We start from the raw sequence: 8779 nt of genomic DNA on the forward strand, positions 1-8779 counted from the left end.
ACAATTGGTCAAGAATGTAGTCAACAGTTTTCTATTTTACAACTTTTGCTGGCACCATCACGAAATAGCCTTCAACCAGCAAGACAATTGGTCAAGAATGCTCTTGTTATCAACTATCTGTGGCTGGTTTTATAGGTTTTCAATTAAACTAGGGTTAGGAAGGACCTCAGTAAGTTATGGAGAGCAAATAAAGCCCTTATGCAAATTAGTTTAAATTGAGACCATCTGATTGGTTGATGCAATTGTCATTCAAAATACACCATTCTGATTGGTTTATGTATTGTCAGTCAACAGTTCTCTATTTTACAACTTTTGCTGGGACTATCATGCATTAGTCTTCAACCAGCAAGACAATTGGTCAAGAATGCTCTTGTTATCAACTATCTGTGGCTGGTTCTGCAGGTGTTCAATTAGACTAGGGTGAGGAAGGACCTATGTAAGTTATGGAGAGCAAATAAAGCCCTTATGCAAATTAGTTTAGAATTAAGACCATCTGATTGGTTGATGCAACTGTCATTCAAAATAAGCCATTCTGATTGGTTTATATACTGTCAGTCAACAGTTTTCTATTTTACAACTTTTGCTGGGATTATCATGCATTAGTCTTCAACCAGCAAGACAATTGGTCAAGAATGCTCTTGTTATCAACTATCTGTGGCTGGTTCTGCAGGTGTTCAATTAAACTAGGGTTAGGAAAGACCTCAGTAAGTTATGGAGAGCAAATAAAGCCCTTATGCAAATTAGTTTAGAATTGAGACCATCTGATTGGTTGATGCAATTGTCATTCAAAATAAGCCATTTCGATTGGTTTATGTACTGTCAGTCAACAGTTCTCTATTTTACAACTTTTGCTGGGACTATCATGCATTAGTTTGAAGAAACTCAGGGAGCCCGAGGTGTGCTCCCACCACCACCAGTGACGTGACTAAACGCGTGCACAGGGGGCAGCCGTACGAACGTGTGGGCCCTCTCCCAAAGGAGAAAGGCCCCATGGTTCCCCTGACCCCCCTCAACCATAAGGCCGAGGAAGGGAAAAAAGGGATCGGTGGGTCCTCTTCGCCGAAGCTCAGAGGGACCCGCGTTTCCTCCACCCCCGGAAGGGTTTCGGACGGTGGGTCCTCCGCAGCCCGTGCTTTGGAGAGACCCGACTTAGGCTTCCCTCCGCCTTGCGGCTCGGGGTTGCCCTCGAGGGAACCGGGACTCTCCCCAAAAGGTGAAGAGTCCCAGTCACGTTTGGGGAACGGAAGGCCTGTTAGGGACAGCCGCACTACCCAAATGAAAAAACGTGACAAACTAACGAAAAACGTAAAGTGCAAAACGTGCAAATCATAAAAAGAAAAGAATAAGGCCCTAGCCAGAAGGCCGGGGGGGGGTGTGAAAAATTGTCCTACCCCATCCAAAAGGACAGGGTAAGGACGTGAAGCGCTAACCTAAAGGGAAGTGCGCAGTGCAAGTGCCATTCGTGCAAGGTGACTTGGGATCACCCGTGCATGTCCGGCACCCCCGAGTTTCCCCGGGGGCACAGTGCAGCCTCGGACTCCAGGCAGCCAGCCAGTCAGCGTCCGACCAAGTGTTTCTCCGTCTCAACAGCAGGCACTTTCCAGCCCCTGGCATGGGAATGGGTACTCCACTGGGCCTTTCGAAAGACTCCCTTAGGGGCTGCACCCCCTCCGGAAGAGCAATCTACTCAGTCCCAGTGTTTCTCCGCTCCCAGGGTTAAGGTACTAAGCTGGGCCTTTCGCGGTCTCCCCATCAGAGGCTACGAACCTCTGGAACAGGAGCCATCTACTCAGTCCCAACCTTTCTCCGCTCCCTGGGATTGGATACTAGACTGAGCCTTTCGCTGACTCATCCTTCGGGGGCTACAAACCCCGTCAAGAGAATCAAACTACTAGGCCCAGTGTTTCTCCCCCCCTCTTACCAGTGGATTTACGGAAACAACACCTCCTACCAAAGGCAGAGGTGAAGATACTCAGTGAGACTTTTCACTACTCCCGGGAAAAAACAGAGGGGTCCCACACCCTCCTCCCATCAGAGCAGCTACTCAGTCTCACCTTTCTCTATTCTCTGCCAGAGGCCAGTCCATACCCAACTGATAAGAACAGATACTACACTTGATCTTAGCCAAAAGGCCGAGAAGACTATCATGCATTAGTCTTCAACCAGCAAGACAATTGGTCAAGAATGCTCTTGTTATCAACTATCTGTGGCTGGTTTTGTAGGTTTTCAATTAAACTAGGGTTAGGAAGGACCTCAGTAAGTTATGGAGAGCAAATAAAGCCCTTATGCAAATTAGTTTAGAATTAAGACCATCTGATTGGTTGATGCAATTGTCATTCAAAATAAGCCATTCTGATTGGTTTATGTACTGTCAGTCAACAGTTCTCTATTTTACAACTTTTGCTGGGACTATCATGCATTAGTCTTCAACCAGCAATACATTTGGTCAAGAATGCTCTTGTTATCAACTATCTGTGGCTGGTTTTGTAGGTTTTCAATTAAACTAGGGTTAGGAAGGACCTCAGTAAGTTATGGAGAGCAAATAAAGCCCTTATGCAAATTAGTTTAGAATTGAGACCATCTGATTGGTTGATGCAATTGTCATTCAAAATACACCATTCTGATTGGTTTATATACTGTCAGTCAACAGTTTTCTATTTTACAACTTTTGCTGGGACTATCATGCATTAGTCTTCAACCAGCAAGACAATTGGTCAAGAATGCTCTTGTTATCAACTATCTGTGGCTGGTTCTGCAGGTGTTCAATTAAACTAGGGTTAGGAAAGACCTCAGTAAGTTATGGAGAGCAAATAAAGCCCTTATGCAAATTAGTTTAGAATTGAGACCATCTGATTGGTTGATGCAATTGTCATTCAAAATAAGCCATTCTGATTGGTTTATGTACTGTCAGTCAACAGTTCTCTATTTTACAACTTTTGCTGGGACTATCATGCATTAGTCTTCAACCCGCAAGACAATTGGTCAAGAATGCTCTTGTTATCAACTATCTGTGGCTGGTTTTATAGGTTTTCAATTAAGCTAGGGTAAGGAAAGACCTCAGTAAGTTATGGAGAGCAAATAAAGCCCTTATGCAAATTAGTTTAGAATTGAGACCATCTGATTGGTTAATGCAATTGTCATTCAAAATAAGCTATTCTGATTGGTTTATGTGCTGTCAGTCAACAGTTTTCTATTTTATAACTTTTGCTGGGACCATCATGCAATAGCCTTAAACCAGCAAGACAATTGGTCAAGAATGCTCTTGTTATCAACTATCTGTGGCTGGTTTTGTAGGTTTTCAATTAAACTAGGGTTAGGAAGGACCTCAGTAAGTTATGGAGAGCAAATAAAGCCCTTATGCAAATTAGTTTAGAATTAAGACCATCTGATTGGTTGATGCAATTGTCATTCAAAATAAGCCATTCTGATTGGTTTATGTACTGTCAGTCAACAGTTCTCTATTTTACAACTTTTGCTGGGACTATCATGCATTAGTCTTCAACCAGCAAGACATTTGGTCAAGAATGCTCTTGTTATCAACTATCTGTGGCTGGTTTTGTAGGTTTTCAATTAAACTAGGGTGAGGAAGGACCTCAGTAAGTTATGAAGAGCAAATAAAGCCCTTATGCAAATTAGTTCAAAATTGAGATCATATGATTGGTTGATGCAACTGTCATTCAAAATAAGCCATTCTGATTGGTTTATGTACTGTCAGTCAACAGTTTTCTATTTTACAACTTTTGCTGGGACTATCATGCATTAGTCTTCAACCAGCAAGACAATTGGTCAAGAATGCTCTTGTTATCAACTATCTGTGGCTGGTTTTGTAGGTTTTCAATTAAACTAGGGTGAGGAAGGACCTCAGTAAGTTATGAAGAGCAAATAAAGCCCTTATGCAAATTAGTTCAAAATTGAGATCATATGATTGGTTGATGCAACTGTCATTCAAAATAAGCCATTCTGATTGGTTTATGTACTGTCAGTCAACAGTTTTCTATTTTATAACTTTTGCTGGGACCATCATGCAATAGTCTTCAACCAGCAAGACAATTGGTCAAGAATGTAGTCAACAGTTTTCTATTTTACAACTTTTGCTGGCACCATCACGAAATAGCCTTCAACCAGCAAGACAATTGGTCAAGAATGCTCTTGTTATCAACTATCTGTGGCTGGTTTTATAGGTTTTCAATTAAACTAGGGTTAGGAAGGACCTCAGTAAGTTATGGAGAGCAAATAAAGCCCTTATGCAAATTAGTTTAAATTGAGACCATCTGATTGGTTGATGCAATTGTCATTCAAAATACACCATTCTGATTGGTTTATGTATTGTCAGTCAACAGTTCTCTATTTTACAACTTTTGCTGGGACTATCATGCATTAGTCTTCAACCAGCAAGACAATTGGTCAAGAATGCTCTTGTTATCAACTATCTGTGGCTGGTTCTGCAGGTGTTCAATTAGACTAGGGTGAGGAAGGACCTATGTAAGTTATGGAGAGCAAATAAAGCCCTTATGCAAATTAGTTTAGAATTAAGACCATCTGATTGGTTGATGCAACTGTCATTCAAAATAAGCCATTCTGATTGGTTTATATACTGTCAGTCAACAGTTTTCTATTTTACAACTTTTGCTGGGATTATCATGCATTAGTCTTCAACCAGCAAGACAATTGGTCAAGAATGCTCTTGTTATCAACTATCTGTGGCTGGTTCTGCAGGTGTTCAATTAAACTAGGGTTAGGAAAGACCTCAGTAAGTTATGGAGAGCAAATAAAGCCCTTATGCAAATTAGTTTAGAATTGAGACCATCTGATTGGTTGATGCAATTGTCATTCAAAATAAGCCATTTCGATTGGTTTATGTACTGTCAGTCAACAGTTCTCTATTTTACAACTTTTGCTGGGACTATCATGCATTAGTCTTCAACCAGCAATACATTTGGTCAAGAATGCTCTTGTTATCAACTATCTGTGGCTGGTTTTGTAGGTTTTCAATTAAACTAGGGTTAGGAAGGACCTCAGTAAGTTATGGAGAGCAAATAAAGCCCTTATGCAAATTAGTTTAGAATTAAGACCATCTGATTGGTTGATGCAATTGTCATTCAAAATAAGCCATTCTGATTGGTTTATGTACTGTCAGTCAACAGTTCTCTATTTTACAACTTTTGCTGGGACTATCATGCATTAGTCTTCAACCAGCAATACATTTGGTCAAGAATGCTCTTGTTATCAACTATCTGTGGCTGGTTTTGTAGGTTTTCAATTAAACTAGGGTTAGGAAGGACCTCCGTAAGTTATGGAGAGCAAATAAAGCCCTTATGCAAATTAGTTTAGAATTGAGACCATCTGATTGGTTGATGCAATTGTCATTCAAAATACACCATTCTGATTGGTTTATATACTGTCAGTCAACAGTTTTCTATTTTACAACTTTTGCTGGGACTATCATGCATTAGTCTTCAACCAGCAAGACAATTGGTCAAGAATGCTCTTGTTATCAACTATCTGTGGCTGGTTCTGCAGGTGTTCAATTAAACTAGGGTTAGGAAAGACCTCAGTAAGTTATGGAGAGCAAATAAAGCCCTTATGCAAATTAGTTTAGAATTGAGACCATATGATTGGTTGATGCAATTGTCATTCAAAATAAGCCATTCTGATTGGTTTATGTACTGTCAGTCAACAGTTCTCTATTTTACAACTTTTGCTGGGACTATCATGCATTAGTCTTCAACCCGCAAGACAATTGGTCAAGAATGCTCTTGTTATCAACTATCTGTGGCTGGTTTTATAGGTTTTCAATTAAACTAGGGTTAGGAAGGACCTCAGTAAGTTATGGAGAGCAAATAAAGCCCTTATGCAAATTAGTTTAGAATTGAGACCATCTGATTGGTTGATGCAATCGTCATTCAAAATACACCATTCTGATTTGTTTATGTACTGTCAGTCAACAGTTCTCTATTTTACAACTTTTGCTGGGACTATCATGCATTAGTCTTCAACCAGCAAGACAATTAGTCAAGAATGCTCTTGTTATCAACTATCTGTGGCTGGTTTTCAATTAAACTAGGGTTAGGAAGGACCTCAGTAAGTTATGGAGAGCAAATAAAGCCCTTATGCAAATTAGTTTAGAATTAAGACCATCTGATTGGTTGATGCAATTGTCATTCAAAATAAGCCATTCTGATTGGTTTATGTACTGTCAGTCAACAGTTCTCTATTTTACAACTTTTGCTGGGACTATCATGCATTAGTCTTCAACGAGCAATACATTTGGTCAAGAATGCTCTTGTTATCAACTATCTGTGGCTGGTTTTGTAGGTTTTCAATTAAACTAGGGTTAGGAAGGACCTCAGTAAGTTATGGAGAGCAAATAAAGCCCTTATGCAAATTAGTTCAGAATTGAGATCATCTGATAGGTTGATGCAACTGTCATTCAAAATAAGCCATTCTGATTGGTTTATATACTGTAAGTCAACAGTTTTCTATTTTACAACTTTTGCTGGGACTATCATGCATTAGTCTTTAACCAGCAAGACAATTGGTCAAGAATGCTCTTGTTATCAACTATCTGTGGCTGGTTCTGCAGGTGTTCAATTAGACTAGGGTTAGGAAAGACCTCAGTAAGTTATGGAGAGCAAATAAAGCCCTTATGCAAATTAGTTTAGAATTGAGACCATCTGATTGGTCGATGCAATTGTCATTCAAAATAAGCCATTCTGATTGGTTTATGTGCTGTCAGTCAACAGTTTTCTATTTTATAACTTTTGCTGGGACCATCATGCAATAGTCTTCTACCAGCAAGACAATTGGTCAAGAATGTAGTCAACAGTTTTCTATTTTACAACTGTTGCTGGCACCATCACGCAATAGCCTTCAACCAGCAAGACAATTGGTCAAGAATGTTCTTTTTTTTTTTTAAATTGAATTTTTATTGAAGTTATATTTGAAACGCAAGACAAATAGATATTTATACAAAAATGTCAATATCAATTATGAACAGATCAAGAAATAAAATCATAAGATAGGCAAGTAAATAAAATAAAACATACACAAAAAAAAAAGAAAAGGGGGAGAAAAAAAAATAGCAACCCCAAAAAGGGGAAAGTGTACATAACTCATATGCGAAATATGTCAGGCGTATCCTAAAGTCTACATGTCCATTGATGAACAGTACAGGCTTTGTGCACAAATTAAGACAATGTTATCTCATTGGTATTGGTTGTGTGATATTGCTAGGTGAGTTCAAAACTGAAAGATCAATAGGGGTGTTGCGGCCACATGGATGACCCTCCACTTCCCTATATTCCATCCACCTGAGCCATTTGATGTGGATTGAGGATGCTTTAGGGGAATAATCTACATCAGATGTCTCAAATAGGAAATGCCTATGTATCTTATTTTCAATCATGTGGATACTAGGAAGATCCGGGGACTTCCATAATTGGGCGATGGCAGCTTTAGCCGCCAGTAGGATATGTCCGAGGAGGTATCTGTCGCTAGCTGGTAGCATCCCTGGATAGAAGTGGAAGAGTGCAACGAGAGGGTTCATAGGTATGGGTTGATGGAGTACTTTGGTTATAAGATGAAATACCTCCCTCCACAGGGGGCTTAGGGCCGGGCAGGACCAGAAGATGTGTAAGATAGAGCCCACCTCACCGCATTGCCTCCAGCATAGCGAAGAGACAGAAGGATAAAACTTATGGAGACGATCTGGTGTAAGGTACGCCCTGTGGACTAGCTTAAAATACATTTCCGAATGGTTGACACATTTTGAAACTTTGAAACAGGAGCGAAAAACGAATTTCCATACCTCTTCTGAGAATACATTTGGCAAATCTCTTTCCCATAGGTGTTGAGACGGAAACTTGTGATTCGAGCTAGTAGAGATCAAATGTTTATACCAGCGAGAGATACCTCCCCTTGCGGTTGTGGCATCGAAGAATGACAATAATATTCGAGGTATGCCGAGCTTGCCTAAGGGTTTAGGGAGGAAACTACTAAGCCAGTGTCTTATCTGTAAATATTTGTAGAAATCTCGTTTTGGAACCTTATTCTGTTGTTGGAGTTGGGAGAAAGGCACTACGGTTCCATCTGAGAGGATATCTTGTAACGTCTCAACACCTAGGGGAACCCAGGAGTCTACATACAAGTCAGGGATTAGGGCCGCTATGGATGTTAGGGTAAGTTGAGGTGAAGGTAGACAAATGTCTTTATCGGTAGAGACCAACCTATGCCACACCATAAGAGTTGTGCGTACCGCCTTACAGGTTGAGGTATGGGAAAGGGTAGCAGCAGGTGGTAGTCTAAGTAAATCTGGGAGGTGGAGGGGGGACATTAGGGCCTGTTCTATCGCAACCCAGGGTTTGTAATTATCCGTCGAGAACCAATCTCTTGATTGGCTCAGGAGACAAGCTGAGTGGTATTTCTCCAAATTAGGGTATGCTACGCCACCCTCGTCTTTAGCACAAGTGAGGGTGGTTTTTGCTATTTTAGGTCTGGCGCCCCTCCATATGTAGGAGGTCAATAGCTTATTAAATTTGTTACATGTACCAGATGGGAGTGTTCGAGGGATAGTACGGAAAATGTACATCAGCTTGGGCAGAAGTACCATTTTCGCTGCTGCTATGCGCCCAACCCATGACACTTCCTGTAACAGCCAGTCCTTAGTGAGAACCTTGAAGGCACGCAGCAGAGGGTCATAATTTGCATCTAGGATGTCGCTGTCTCTAGCTAAGTTAATACCTAGGTATTTAATTGTTTTGGTCTTCCATGAATATTTATA

At 40.6% G+C, this 8779-nt stretch overlaps 1 pseudogene; it reads right to left on the reverse strand.

Annotated features, from left to right (window-relative positions):
• Nucleotides 1–2007: 2007 nt before the first annotated feature.
• Nucleotides 2008–2145, reverse strand: LOC146045374 (U2 spliceosomal RNA; annotated as a pseudogene).
• Between the last annotated feature and the right edge of the window lie 6634 nt (nt 2146–8779).

This window comes from Crinia signifera, chromosome 1 (assembly GCF_055691185.1).
Source record: "Crinia signifera chromosome 1, ASM5569118v1, whole genome shotgun sequence".
NCBI classification, from domain to species: domain Eukaryota; kingdom Metazoa; phylum Chordata; class Amphibia; order Anura; family Myobatrachidae; genus Crinia; species Crinia signifera.